At 35.2% G+C, this 16,561-nt stretch overlaps 1 pseudogene; it reads right to left on the bottom strand.

Annotated features, from left to right (window-relative positions):
- Positions 1-11,756: 11,756 nt before the first annotated feature.
- LOC149551618 (receptor-like protein 4) overlaps positions 11,757-16,561 on the bottom strand; it is an 85,792-nt pseudogene continuing 80,987 nt past the window's right edge.

Genomic DNA, 16,561 nt, shown 5'->3' with positions numbered 1-16,561 from the left:
GTTTTAGCTACAAAACCATGCATTTTATCTTATAAGATGTCATTTTAGCTACAAAACCATGTCATTTAATTCCACTTTAAGGGTCATTGGATGTCAATGAAGTAAAATATTTTAAATCTTCAAAGTCGTCATGAGGAATGATAGTAAAAGAATAGTATGGTTTGTAAATGTTTGTCCTAATTCATCAACAGATATTACTAGTGATAAAAGTTATGCCAGATAGATCTTACTGTAGTCCTATTTTGTGCACTAATAGTTAGAGCTTTAGTTAATAGAACAATAGATAGTAGTACTACTAAAGCTGATCCATTTTTTGGAGTAGTCTATGTGATTAGTACTGGTTCATATGCAGGGACATTGTTGCTGAACAAGAAAACTATTTTTTCGTTAAAATTACAAAAGCTTCTAGGTGATTTAAAATTGTTATTATTTAAAGTGTAAATTTAGTTTACTTTTACATTACTTGTTTTGGACTGATAATCCCTTTATGCTTTTGTAGGTAATAATGTTTTCTTTGATCATCTTTCTGATATGACATTGAGACTATTTGGACCCACCATACATAAAAGGTACGTAGTTTCATATAATTGTTACATAATTTTTCTTTTCTTCCATTTATTTTACTATATTAAAGTTATTGATCTAATAATCTATTTATTTTTTAAAGGTGGAATTAACAAGCTGCAGAATTAAAAAAATCAGCTGATTACATCTTTTGAGGAGAAATTTGGAAAAAAATAGTTTTGACACTGGCCTACTTCTAAAAAGAGCATCAAAGCATATAACGATTGTGAGGGATCAATATAGAAGGGGTCTTAAGGAGAACCCAAAGTACGACTATCCTCCTATGATTCTACCGATGGAGTGGAATGAAATAATAGAAGATGCAAAGGAGAAAAGGCTATGTGAAAATAGAGTAAATGAAGCAACACAGGGAAAAAAATGGTATGTCATGATAGTATTAACTACATGATTTTAGTCATGCACTAATTAGTGATATTTGTAAATATATAATCTAATATGTTTGAAATTGTTCATAGATTACAGGACACATCCATGGCTACAAAAGCGAGACTACAAAAGGTTGGCCAACACAAACTTGGCTGTGGTGGCTATATGAATCTCTAGTCTCGACTTATAAGTAGGAGCAATGAAATTTCATCTTAATTTTTTTATATAATGTTGCAAACAATACTATTTAATGAAACCATACATGGAAAATTGACGATATTAAGTAAAAAATATAGGGCACAAAATTCAATGTGGAGCTCACTGATAAAGATAGAAAAATTGCCTTGAAGGAAGGCTATAAAGTCATGGTTACATGCCTACGCAAAGAATCTGAAAGCCTTGTGCAAGAATCTAGTGCAGCAAATGATATCTTATAGGTAAATTGGTTAGATGAAAAGTAAATTAAATTGAATAGTTGAGAAGATTCTTTTTTGGTGTTAGTTTTGAATGTAAATTGATTGCATAACATTTTATTGCAACCTTCATATCCTATCATAGAACCTGCTCGTGATGAAGGCCATGATGTGCATTATAGTGGTGGAGGTATTAATTTACTGTTGGAAATTGATTATGAAATTATGAATACAATTTAATATCTTCAATTGCAATTTGATGTGTATCCTTTTTTTGAATATTTCAAAGCATGTTGAACATCATGGTGAAGGAGTGGAGCATGTTCTAAGTGTTCAACATGTTGACGTGGTGGCAGATCAAAATGTTAATCTACATGATGTGGCATTGTTAGGTAAGAAAAATGCATGTTATGTTGTACTAGTACTTAATTATAGACTTGTAATAGTTAATAAAAAAGAAAATGAGTATGCCAATTTATCCCATTTACTTGTTCTTGCAATAGAGCCCCCTTTAGTGCAGTAGCCTCCTGCTCCTCCAAAGAGAAGGAGCCATCATAATTTGACATTACATGTGCTAGAAGAGGAGAATGAAGAAGATATGGATGATCCTATGAGCATTTTTCTTAAGAAAGCTAAGAAAAACAAGAAGAAGAAATGATGTTTTAAAAATGCTCTTTGATAAACCTTGTTGGATAATGAAAGAACTTTGTTTTAAGTAATTATCTATGAATGATGCATATTAAAATTGATTTTTATTTTATGTTAATGAATATTGTTATGTGTTAATGAAGTCTTAATTAGTATTGTGTATTAATGAATTTTATATCATATTAATGAATGTTAAGTGATTGTATTGACTGAATGTTATAGTTCATAAATGGATGAATGAATGAATGAAGTATGTAATTAGATGATAATGGGTAACATAGATTGATGTTAGGGGGAGGGGGTGAGGCTAGATGAGCTTCCACGTTCATGTGGTTGGCCTTGTTAAGTAGAGAATATTATAGTATTCTTGAAACCAAGTGAAGCTCAAACTAACATACCAAGGAATCACAAAACCCAAATCCATCTACCTCTCATCTTCTCATCCCAATAAGTCATCTTTTCTGCCACTTTTATTTGGAAGGGTCTAAAGCCTGATCAATTCATCATCTGCATATCCTAAAATTATAATGCTCCAAAGAAAAGAATGATGTGCTTGAATAATGCGCACTATTTCTTTCACCCAATTTATTTTGATGCCAATTTCTTGCATCACCAAGTTGATGTAGTGTAACTTGTAAGGTGCCCAAAATATGTGCTCATATCTTGCCTCAACTGATGCGGAGTCTATAGCCTTAATCCACCAAAATCTTCTTAAGTTCCTAGTAGCACCCAACCCACTGCAAGATGCCAAGCAAGGTTACTAGCCTTTACCCAATGTTGACCTCTATCTCTCCAAGTGGACTTCACTTCTCTAAGGTCTTACCCCCTCTCTAGGGCACTTAGAAAACTTGGGTCAAATTAAGGCTTTAGGGACACTAGCCCTCAACTAGGCCAAATATGGAAAATTACGCAAAATGCTTTCAAGGCTTCAAACAAAGACTAGTTTTGTCATTCCTAGTCCTATATACCTTAGTTTTTATTGAATACAAATACAAGAAATCCACCACTTAACCTTTGATTCAAATATGACCCCATTTTCCAACAAGATTATCTAATATGAATCTTGGAATCTCTTCCTATGATAGCGGTTGGCTTTGACATAATTTTTGCTAAGTTCATTTTTGTGTATACAGGTTGGAATGGAGCATTGGGCTCACTAGGTTAATCGAAAATTTTGGCATGGTGCTCTTTGGAATATTCACGAGGTATGAAATTAATGCTATTGTAGTTTGAGCTAAAGTGGATAAAAAATGATCTTCAACCCTAAAATTCTACTGTAACAAAAAAAAGGTTTACTTAATCTGTTCTAATCAAACATTCACTTAGTTTTGCAGTCTCATCATAGGCCTAGCAAAGTGATATAGTTGCTATCAGTAAGCAGAGGGAAAATGTGAGGGATGTGAAGAGATTGAGCTAGGCCAGGTGCCCATGTGGCTAGAGCCAAAACCTTGAAAAACTACAGCCCTTCAGAATATTTATTTTTTCTAAATTTCTTCTCTCCACTTTAGATGTTACTAGTTGTTTAAGCAATAAAATTTCAAATTAGTCATTAGTTATCTTTTTGTAATAAACATTTCAAAAGAGGTAAAGAAAAATGATTCTAGCTCTTTCCCATACATGCTTTTATTGATTTTGGTACGCATTTGTGCAATTAGGGTCATCCAATTTCTAAGATTTGGAGATGACATAGAATTTGAAGGGAAAACTGTGGATATTTGGTTTTGGAACTTTTGATAGGATTATATTGGTTGTTTGCAATTTATTTGATCATTGATATTCCTCTCCAATAAGATTTATGTGTGTAAGCTTTGAGATTAATAAAAGAATATCTCTAGTAGAGAACCATACAAATGTTCTCATGTTTTCCAAATTTTGACAGTAATATTTAATGCATTTTGATTTGTCTTTGTCAATTTACTGTAGGGTTATGTTGTCATTGCTATCATGAAGGTTTGTGCCTTTGAAATGGAAGCTGGAAAGAAAGTAGAGCTAATACTAGAGGTATTGAAGCTCTGTATATGTGTACTTTATGTCTTTTTAAATAATATTGGAATTCATCACTTTTTGCAAAATAACTTATTTTTGTTATGCATTTTATTTCTGTGGTTATTCTTATCCAATCTCTACTTTTACATACAGGTATATAATTCTATGTGCCAAAAATTACATTACCATATTATAAAATTATCTGTTGTATATGTATGTGATTGAGGCTTTAATTGACACTTTTTGTTTGCTTATGTTTCCTTTATAAATTCAAGATTGTACCTGCAAGAGATTCTCATGCTAGCTTCGTGGACTAGCTTTTTGTAATATTTGCCTTGATTGTCTGATTCATCAATAGACTTCTGAAAGGAGAACTCATACCTACCTTCTTGTGTATTTTTGTCTAAATAATACTTGTTTTGCATTCTATCTTGTTAACTTTATTACATAGATTAATTTATTCTATTAGAGTAATCTGATAGAGACACACTGAAATCTGTCTTCATCATTTTGACTATGAGCACTAGCCTACAACTATTTCTAAACCTAAGAATCGTATAATGTTGATCATAAAGAAGCTTATTGAACTGGATTTATAATTATCAGAGAGTAGTAATAACTTCTATACAATTTGGATATGGTGATTTCAACTTGGATGCTTTACGTTAAATATATTAATTATCATTTCACTATTTAGCTTTGATTTTCATTTAGCCAGGTGGGATGATGATAGTATCATCAACTTCTTTATGGTTCTTTTAAGTGAAAATGGTTGAACTCACTTTCTATGCACAGGAATGGTCTGTACAAGAGAATAAGAAATAAGTTATGTGACCAAGCACTATCCCCCTCCAACAATCGACGCTTTATTCTCCCATCCTAAACTAAATGAAAAAAGGAAATAAATAACTAGTATAATAAGATTAAAGTTTAGACATGAGTTTGAAACATGTGTAATCCCTACGAAAAATTAGTCATGATCATACTTGCTGGATTTGACTGTAGAACATATGTGGCATGCTGAGTTTGAAACCAGACTTGGAGTTAGCACCTTGATTTGGCAAACACTTGGCAGATTGAAGAAATCATGAAATATAGAGGATTTTTAGTGAACTAAATGCTTTTTCTGTGTACACTTCTCCTAATAAGCTTTAAGAGAGAAAAATGTAGAGAATTACACGCTACCTTGATCACATACACAAGCATATATCAGACAATTGTGTACAAAAGTAGATTTAAACTGATGGAAAGTTGTTCTATAAAATATTACTATTAAACATTCTCAAATATTAAATATTACTATAAAAAATTTAGGAAATAAAAAGTGGCTACTTTTCAATTATGGGATGGCCTAACAGTGATTTTTTTTTTTTTCCCTAGAATTAGAGTGGGGTGTTTTTGGCAGTAACCCAAGGAGAGTTGAGGGTATTTGTACCAAATCTCTTAAGGTAGGTCTCTTCTTGAGTGTTGGGGATGTCAAACTTAGGTCCAATACTTGCCACATTATGACCAAGTAGTGTCCTTTAGGACCAATTATTGAGGAGGGTAGGACCTCCTCTTCTGGCACTGGTTGACCAAGGGGTTCATTCCTAAGGTGTACTACAATAATTTTTTTTTTTGATGAATAGTCATTTTCTATAAATAAAAATATACTAAGAATACAATTAAAAAAAAAGGGCCAAGGGATACAAGATCACCTCGCAAATGAGTTCACACAGTTGTAGCTAGAGCAAAAACACATAGCCACAGCTGGAATCAGACACTATTCATAAGAAAAAAACATATATAAGGAAACCTCAGGTGGCCAAAGTAGTGCCAGGTGAGGGTGGTGGTTCATCTCTATCATGGAACTCTAATCATCTTTGGGATTGGGGGGTGGGCTAGGAACAGTCTAGCCATCTTCAATAGCAGCAGCAAGAGGAATAGTGGTAACCTCTACATCTTTGATCTCTAGCCGCGGAGGAGAAATCATCAAATCTAGGTGAGGCCATTTCCCAAAAAGTGCCCAACAAGCACTAGGAGGAGGAGCTGGGGACCAACTAGAACCACCATAGGGTAGGGAAGCTGAGTGGCACCTCCATCCACCATCGCCACTACTGGGAGATTGATGGCGGGAAGCCTGGGAGTGTGGGGTGTGTGAGTGGCGACTTGAGGAATGGCACCGTAGATGATGACCACAAGGCGTCAAGGTTTCTGTTGAGGCATCAAGAGGAACTTTGGCAATAGTGTAGGGGGTATTTCTCTAGTGGTTTAGCATCTCCTACAAGTGAGCTACCTCAAGGGAAACTTTGTTAGCTTGCACTTGAATCTGCATAATTACATTATTACAAATACACACCTTAGTGTATATGGCAATATTGATATCCAAAAAATTGTGTGTGAAAAGAACAACATTCCTATCTATCCATAGAGTAAACAAAATTTGCATCTTGAAAGTATGCCAAATCGAGGTGAAATTCCAAGGGATTTTGGGAGAATCACCCAGCAAAATCATGTGCCAAGAAAAAGTTTTAGGCCTGAAAGGCTTGAAAAAATCATGAATCCAATGCCAATAATTTTGGGCATGTCTAAAAAACTAGAAGATATGCAAGAAAGACTCTGGTTGTCCACAAAAAGGGCATTTGGGATTTGGAACCCCAATATGCTTGAGTTGAGGCCCTAGGAGAAGACCTTGGAAGATAAGGTACCAAGCAAAATCAACAATCTTGGGTTCTATTATAACGCTCCAAATGGTATCAAAGCATTTTCTCCATTGAGAAAGAGAAGATTGCAAATGTCATCTCTGGTTGAGCGTGTCCACCATTGGAAGATGGGGCGAAAGCCATCGATATCTCAGACTTGGCTTATAATTGGAAAATGGAGTCGTAGGATACCACTTCCAATCATGCCACCAAGGTTAAATAGACTGAATACCCACTTTATGAATTAAGTGGACTGGAATTGAAGAAAGCAATAGGTCAAAAGTCTGCCAATCTGAACAGATAAGGTGATACTGGACTTGCATATCTTCCCAAGACCTAAAACTCATGGAAACCCTTGAGAAGAGGTCCTTGGGAGTTCTGATGCCCCATTTGAAAAAATGAAAAGCACTAGCACCTTGAGTCTTGGCAAGGGGAATACCCTGAATGGCAAACAAGGGAAACCACCAAATGTTTTGCTGATTTAAGGAGAGGCCATTGTGGAACTCATCCCCATCCCATTGAAGCCAAGGCTTGATAACTTCCTAGGTTTTCCATATGCTCTTGATGAAAAATGAGCCCTATATGGTCACTAGCTCATGCCTGATGAGAAGGGTGGGGAAACCAATCCCCTTCCAAGCAGGCTTGTTGATAGGAAAGCCAGAAGATATGCAATGTCGAACCAAAATCTTCCAAGCTTCATCTCCAGTGATAGCATGAATAATCCACTTAGCACAAAGTGCAAGGCCTTGTTTCTATGTGGAAAATAGGCCAAGACCACCAGATTCTTTTGGGAGACAACAAAAATCCTAGGCAACTTTGTGAAACCCATGATGATCAGAACTAAAAGTCTAGAGAAAATCCTTGAGAAATATTTCTAATTTATTGTAAGAAGCTTTGGAGGGAGCCCAACAAGAAGAATAATAAACATGAGTAGCCGCAAGAACCTTTGAGCAAATCTAAAATTTGCCAGTAAGGGAGAGTGGTTTCATAATCCAATAATCAAGCTTCTTAGTAATCTTGGCAAGCACAATATTCCAAAGTTGAACAAGTGAAGCATGGAAAGCAAAAGGAATGCCAAGAAAGTGGAAAATCTCCCCATGCGTAACTCATTTCCATTCAAACTTGTTGAGCCAAGGTGGAGCTGGCAAGAATGATTGGTAGAAATAGAGCATTTTATGCCATTGAATGGCAGATCTAGACGCTTGACAAAATGTGTCTAGGAAACTTAAAGAATTGTTGATATTTTCTTTTTCCTCTAAAAGAGTGAGAAAGGAATCATCTGCAAAGTGACCATTGACTAACTGGGAAGATGATTCAGGAAAGGAAATGCCACAAACCAGTCCAAAAGACATAGAATGAGCTAGCAAATAGCCAAAACCTTTAGCAACAAGGACATAAAGTACTAGAGCCAAAGGGCAACCTTTCTTGATTGAGCAAAAAAGGCCAAAAGCCTTTGATTGCAAATTATTGATGGTAATGCAAGCATTAGCATCACCAAAGAGCATCTCCACGAACTGTAAAAAATGGAGACCAAAAACTAGAGCTTGAAGCATAGCCAAAATAAAGGGCCAAAATGTGATCACAAGCTTTACCAAAATCAATCTTTAGAAACATGGCCTTCTGGTTGGACTTGCGAGCCCACTCCATGCCTTCCTAGACATCAATAATGTTATCAAGAATATATCTGGACTTAATAAAGCCAGTTTGCTTAGGGCACATAATTAAAGGCAACATGTGCAAGATTTTGAGAGAAAGTGCCTTGAAAATAATCTTATAAGACACATTCAGATGGGTAATGGGTCTCTAATTGGAAATTTCCTCTGGCTTTAGGTATGAATTTGATATTTCAATTATTTATAATTGCTCTAGGCTTTTAGAATGATAGGCTTCAAGATAAAATTTATGCAAATCAGGACTTGTATGCTCCCAGAGGTGTTTGTGAAATTCACAAGGAAACCCATCACACCTAAGGGATTTGTCATTAGCCATAGAGTAGACTACCTCTTTAAGGTCTTAGAGGGAAAGAAGTTGCTCACAGAAAGCACTTTTCTCAATTGCTAGGTGGTTTGGAGTAACAGAGATACACTTTTTGAGAGCTTCCTCTTGAGCAACCAAATTTCCCTATGAAGCATAAATGTTCTCATAGTGATGAACAAATTCTTGTAGGATATGAAGGAGACTGGAAAGAACAATAGTTCCTTGTTTGATATTTTTAATCCCAACATTGGTATGATAGGAATGAAGAGCCTGAAAGAATTCCTTTGAAGCTTTAACACCAACCTCCAACCAATGGAGACAGGCTTTGATTTGGGCTCTTCGAGTGACATAGTTATCAACAACTTGTTTGTCATGGAAAAGTTTGGCCAACTGAATTTGAAAATCCACATCGAATGGATTAAGGTTGAGAGCCTCAAAGGCTTTTTTGAGTGCAAAAGTGTTGGCTTCATATGATCACTTTCTAAAAACTACCAACTGGCACCTATAGATGCATAGAAAATGAGTAGTTTTGGAAATTGGCATCATTCCACCATTGAATCCATCCCTTCTGAGAATATAGACGTGGCTCCAAATTCTAGACATGTAGGATATGTGTGATGGTAGAAGCATGCATCAACACAAACATGTTGAGGAAGAATTGAGACTTGGCAACTTTTGGGATAGCTATTTGCCATGAAATGACAAAATAAATGGGATAGTGATTAGATAACATCACATATGGCAGGGGAATGATAGGTATATCTTGATCCTCAAAAAAAGAAAAAAAGATTGTGTAGTAATTATGGCACGATCAAGATGCTTTAAAATGCAGTTAGAGTCAGCTTGAAAGTTGGACCAAGTGTGCCAAACCCCACTATCCTGGTGGTAGTTGATATTGGGATAAAAAAGGCCCAATTTATTGTGCATGTAGTATCAGGCTTCCCTTTCCTCAATTTTCTAGTGAAAGGGCAGCATGTCATCTTTGTCAGATGCCACTTCAACCATATTAAAGTCACCATACATGACCCAAGTAGCTAGAGGCAAGTTGTCAGCTTGCCAGCCCACAACTGGGATCTTTCCACAACATCATTGGAAGCATAAACATTAATGACTCCAAAAGAATGATTGCTAATGGAAAGTAAAAGCCAAATAATTCTATGTGTGGGGTTAGAACCATATGAAATAATAGAAGAATGAAGACAAGGTGACAAGAGAGTAACTACACCACCTCGGCTAGCATCTTGCTAAGAGGAAAACATAACTCCATCCTATCAAATGATGAAGCATGCAGAAGAGAGCATGAAACCAAAAATCTTAACTTCTTGTAGACAAAGAAAATCTAAATTACCAAGTCTATGATGGGTATCCTAGACATAGTACTTTCTGGAGAGGTCTATAAGACTTCGAACATTCCATGATAAAAAAATTCATAAAAATTCTTCTATATCATCCTCATCCTCAAGAGAGGAGTTGCTATTTTTCAAGAAGAAAGAAACTTGGTGGAAGTCAAAAGGAAAATCCTCTAAACTTACAGCCTACCATTTCATCTCTGGTATCTCTGCACGTCCAGGAGGACTGCGAGAATGTTGCATCACTTGTGGCACTATGGAAGAAGCATCAAGAGGGGTACGAACCACAACCAAGGTAGAAGTGATGGTATCTACCTTAATCCCTTGCATACTAGTAGGGTTTAAAACCTGCGATACCCTTGAAATAGGTGTTGTGGAAATCGCTTTTGTCCCTATGCTGGCTAAAATTGATGCTCCTATAGGGATAGGAGGAGCCATGATGATCACTGTGTAAGACTATTTAGGGGGATAGGGATTCAAGGTAGCCTTGCCCTTGCACCCAACAATAACCCATTCTTCATTTTTCTCTTCCTTATTCCCTTCGACTGGCTTGGAAATTGCTTCTTTAGGCGTGGGCTTAACCCTAGGCATAGCCAAAGGGCAATCGCTAATTTTGTGTTTCGCAGACTAGCACCTATAACAGGTGTTGGGGAGGTTCAAATAGAGCACCTTCTAAGAGAAGGTTTGAGCCCCAATTTGGATTTCCATAGAATCCATAAGATCCTTGGAAAGATCAACCTTGAAGCAAACATGTCACTATGGGTGAGCATTAAAAAAATTCTAAGGCTCCTTTGTGACGACTTTGCCAAGGGTTTTGGCAATGGAATCAATGAAAGGCTAGCACAACAAGGGTAAACCTAGGAACTTGACCCACACAGGAACCCTAAGCTTTTTATCATTAGAGACTGTGAAGTCTCATGACCATTTTTGAAAAACAAGCAGCCTGACAAATGCACATACCGAGGTCTGTTGTTAAAGACTATGTCTACTTGCGATAGGTTAGCAAAGCAAAATAAAAAAAAACCTTCGGTAAGGTTTTGCACAATGTCAAAGAAAACTCCATGAGAAGTCTAGCTCTTGTTAACCCATTCTCGAAGCATAGCTTCAGGAGGAGTCCTACCCACAAAATATCCTATCAAGGTATGTTGTTCTAACCAGTCACATGCAACATCAAATTCTTGTAAAGGAAGGATAATATCAAGATTACCTCATGAGATAGCTTCGGGACAAATTTGTGAGGGCATTTGTTCTATGGCAATGCCATGGAAATCTAAAATAGTAGCATGAACACTAGAAACAACTAGTTCATTGCTGGCCAGGGTCATTATATCCTAGCCTAAAAGCTCCTGTAGTAAATGCGGTGTGACAAGTGGAGACTATAGAAGGAAAGCTCAGATAGAGAGTCATATGCAAGAAAATTGCAAGTTTGCATGAAGCAAGAAACCCCAGTAGAGCGAAAAAACCCCTCCCCTACCAAAAAAATCCTGCAATAAATTTGACTGCAATGACTAAGCACTTACCATGACACAAGCCCTACTCATTGTGAAGTGCACCTCTATAATCATCATTTCTTGCTTTTCACACCCAATTACACAAAGGGAATAACTAGCTGTTTGAAATGCCTTTTAATATAGCCACTTCTATTGATTCATGCATTAATATGCCTAGAACTACTAAAACACAAATCATGCAATGTTTTAAGATTGATTGGTCTAGTGTGTTGTGAGATGATGGATCCATCATTAAATGACCTACAAAGCCATAGGGACTCATCCTTCCATCTCATCGCCATTAAGTAATACCAACTGAAGTTGTCAAAAGCCTAGATTGTTCAGAATCATGCCTGTGTTTATTCAACAAATCCCCTTTTCTAAGAGATACCTATCCAAGCTCCAAAAAAATACTACCTTTCAAACTGTAAGAGCTAAAGTTCAGGCTTATCAAGGTCGAGAAAGTGGTGATTTTCTCACTAATGAAAATCTAAATCTTTAAACCTTGACTCCCAAGATCAAAGCACATTATAACAAGAGCAAAGCTATTCTTGTTAGTGCCATACATTCTATGTAGAAGGAGTAGATGGATCTCCATTACATCACATTCAATTAGGATTTTGAAAAGATTCTTTCAATGCTTTCATAGTTAAAACCTCTGATGTTTTAGTTGTGAAATCCATTGGAATCAATGCATAGTTCTCAAGACCACTAATTATTAGAGTTCCAGTAAGAGATGCTAACATTATGCTCATTATTGGTTTGGTAAAGTTGTGAGTAGTCTGTTGCCAATAAAATATAGTGAAGCTTCCTACTCCCTTGAAGATATCTATTCGGTGTAAATTGATGCCATTGAAAATAATGTCAAACACTTTCTTCCCAACAACAGTAATACTTCAATCAATTTTTGCAAGGTGAGAAACCAAAGCCTGTAGTGCAACCTTTTATCAACATACTCATAGTCTACATTAGAAGTCAATGTAAGAGGAGTTTGATACAAATGAGCTAAGAAATAATCATGAGCTTGATTTGTACTCTTTATTAGATTCTAGGTCGACAACACCTTGCTTCCATTGAGGCTATTAACACCATTAGTGTTTGATTGCTAGGCACACCCAAAATTATTTGTATCATTCTTAAAGCTAGGATCAAGAGCTACATGTTAGGTGGCAACAATTCACCAAGATTACATGCTTACCAATTGAGGGTGAAGCATAAGACAATGAAGTTATCTAATGATTTCAAATGACCCAACAATAGGGGAATATGTAGCAATGCTATAATAGGCATACTGTAGCTTCACCATCTTTTGCAGAAGTAAAACAATCTAAATAAGCAACAAACTTGGTAGTTTCATCTAACCAGGGTGATCTCCAATTGAAGAAGACTTCCCTTATGGAATGCACATGGCTTATATCAGATTAGATCAATAGATAATGTGGCAATTAGTAGTCCATGCCCATGACTTAACAATCTTTGATGAATTTAAGTACAATTTATCCTCATGAATTCAAAAAAATGTACTTTAAACTAGTAGTTGTAGTCCTCCATCCTTTCCACACTGGATGATTGTTCAAGAGAAGAAGCTAGGGATATATTAAAATTTTAAGAAAAGTTGGGCAATGTTTCTTCTCAATTAATATGGAGGATGAAGGTAGTTGAAGCTGGGTCAGCATTGGGTTCCTTTTGTCATTTGAGGTCTTCTAAATAGGTTGTGTATGTTGTAGTCTAGCCTATATATAGTTGATACCTTACAATTTTTCTCTATTACTGCTAGCAGCTATTATGCTCAAACTGTATTGATTTTGAATATAATTTCATGATTGTAGATATGAATCAATCTTAATTATTATTTTCACAGTTTTCCCATGTAATGTTGAACCTAGTAGTTTTCTGGGCTAATTTATTGCCCCACATTTGGTAATCATTTTTTTGTCTTTCATGGATTTATCTAATTAACATTTATTTCAAGATAAAATTTCCTTCCATAAATAAATTACTATATGTTTATTTGATCGAGAGGCTTAAAATTATTGCAAATCAATTTTTGTAAGGTCTTTGAATAATGTAAAGCTACACTTGGTTTCTTCTTCTTGTTGAATTCAACACTTTTAAATGTTGTTTCTAGTGTTGGACTTATCATAGAGAACTGAGATAAGTGTTCTCGTCTAGGTCGAGGCATTTTCATTCAGCCTATAATGCCATTTCTAAAATCTTACCACTTGAAAGTTAAATTCCAAGAGGCTATGCACATACTGCATGTGCTGCATAGAGATTTTGTATTCTTTGGTTTGTGTATGGTATTTTGTTAAGGAAAATGTTATTGATCTCTAATTTATAGTTGGAAGCAGCTATGAAGTGGGAAGTTAAGTCCCAGAGCCTTCCTTGCATTGCATTTTGAAAGAAATTTTATCTTTTTAGTTCCCATTTTAACTTTAAAATCTTGTAGAAAGATCAAAATTTACAGAGGCTATTCTCGGGGATAACTTAGATGATTTTCAAAACATTCTTAGAAGACACTATCAAGAAAGGTTGTAGCAACAATGTATGCAAGAAGAAGAATCAGTAAGTAAATTTTTTATTCTTTATTGACCTTGCACATTCTACTTATGGTTTTGAACTTCTAGGCTGTACTTGTCTTAATGAAGGTTTTCCCGGTGGAAAAATTAATTCTTTGCTTGCTTTGGCATTTAGATTTTCCATGGTAGTGCTTATTGTACTTAATGAATTCATTTCAAGTTTTCATGTATTCTTGTAGATGAATTAAATAAGTGATGTTGTCACTTAAATAGGATACTGATTGTTTGTTTCTTTGTTTGTTGAAGAATTTGTTTTATCATGAAAATCCTCTTTTGATTTTTATATTTACTTAGAATGTGTAGCAATCTGTAATCAATACTTATATTAATTCTAACCTTTAGCTTCAGACACACAAAGTTTCGCTTGTTTAAGGTATTGCCTTTTTTTTCTTTTCTAATTCTATAAGGGCTTTGTATCTAGTAGGCACTTCTTAATGCGGATCCTTTTGATATTGATGCACAACGGAAGATTGAAGAAATGATTCGACAGGTATATGCATCCTTAAAGAAAAATCAATAGACCATAATGATCTAACTAAAGTACTAATTTCTAGGAGCTTTAGGATATGCCTATATTTAATGTTTGAAATCTGGCCATTTTTACTGGACCTAATAGGACCTCAAAAATCAGTCTAGAGGAGCGGCCTGAAATTCTTGATGTATGATTACAAATTATAAAATCCCTATAGACAAACATTTCTTAAAGAAAGGTAGTACAGATTATATTCATATTTGTCCGTAGCTTCTTCAAAAGACCTTGGATAAGTATTTCTATGTAATTGAATCATTTCCATGATCATCTTCTAATGTTTTCTATAAATCTATTTTTTGTAAATGAAAATTTTATTGATACATAATGATCTTTGCTATATAATTGATTTGATCATCTATTTTATAGTCTGTATTGCAAATATGTTACGGAAACTCCTACTCATTTCTAAAGCATTGCGAAATTACTAATCAAGATAGTTCGAGAATATATCCAAATAATAAAATGACCAAAATCAAAGAAATGATGCATCTTTAGTATAATTTTGGTTATGAAATGCAATGTATTTCATATCTTTTGTCAAATCTAGTGGCCGACTATTTTAAAAGCATCAATTTGTGTTTCTAATCCATTGTTGAACTTTCTTCAACATTTATTTTCTTTAAGAAATCATGCAATGCTACCCCTAATTGCTGGACATTGAAGAATTGCCCAATCCATAGCCCTTAAATAAACAATGTTGACCAAGTTGAGATTAGAAACCTTATTCAACACACTTTCACTTTTTTTTTTTTGCTTCAGCTTCTACATCAATACTCACATAGGGGATATGAGTCCACAACAAAGATGAAGATTGTTAGTCTTGGTGCAAGTTAATCAGTGAGGATGAGTTCTTAAACCATATTGTGTGATCAACAAATATGAAGTGCCTCACACCCTTGTAAGTATTTCAATATTCTTAGATTCTTTGAGGCATTCTATAAAACAATTCACATGCCTTACCTATGATTTGACATTTTGCATGCATCCTGCACTCTCTCATCTAGTTGATGATGGATTACAGAGAGTGATCTGAAATGATGATGCTAAAAAACACACAATCAAATACAAAATTAACTTGCATTACAAATGGACTATGGAAATATGATATTGTTAATTTTGCATGCATGTCTACCAGGACAATCAAAACTTAAACACACACACACACACACACACACACACACACACACACACACACACACACACACACACAAGTTGTGATTGTCGTGCTAGACATGCATGCAAAATTAACAATATCAGATTTCCACAATCCATTTGTAATGCAAGCTCATTTTGGATTTGATTGTGTGCATTTTTTAGCATCATCATTTTAGGTCACTCTGTGTAATCCATTATCAGGATGAGAGAGTGTAGGATGCATGAAAAATGTGAAATCATAGGCAAGGCATGTGAACTGTTTTATAGAATGCCTAAAAATAATAATTGACCAAGCATTGGTCAAAATTTTGACCAATGCTTGGTAGAAAACTGCCAAGCATTAGTCAAAATTTTGACCAATACTTATTAGAAACCACACCAAGAATTTTGAAAGTTTCAACCAACATATTGGTCAAAATTTTGACCAATGCCTAGTAGTTTTCTACCAAGCATTGGTCAAGATTTTGACCAATGCTTGGTAGAAATTTCAGCAAGAATTTTAAAAGTTTTTGACCAACATGTTGGTCAAAATTTTGACCAACTAGTTGGTTTAAATTTTGACCAACATGGGTCAAAATTTTGACCAATATTCATCGAAAAATGAGGTCAAATGTACTAGTGAGAGTTCTCACTATTTTAAATATAAGAGGAGTAACTAAGAGGGGAGGGGTGAATTAGTTACCACTAAAACAATTCCAAATCCCTTAGATGTCAATACAAACTTCTTATTAACTCAAATACTTGCACAACTCAGTTAGAACTAGATATCCACTGTAACTCGATCAACAAAGCAATCTTGA

This window comes from Cupressus sempervirens, chromosome 6 (assembly GCF_028749045.1).
Source record: "Cupressus sempervirens isolate cs-2001-9-10 chromosome 6, ASM2874904v1, whole genome shotgun sequence".
NCBI lineage: Eukaryota > Viridiplantae > Streptophyta > Pinopsida > Cupressales > Cupressaceae > Cupressus > Cupressus sempervirens.
The sequence above is the reverse complement of the archived record's forward strand: the minus strand, read 5'-3'. Positions and strand labels throughout refer to the sequence as shown.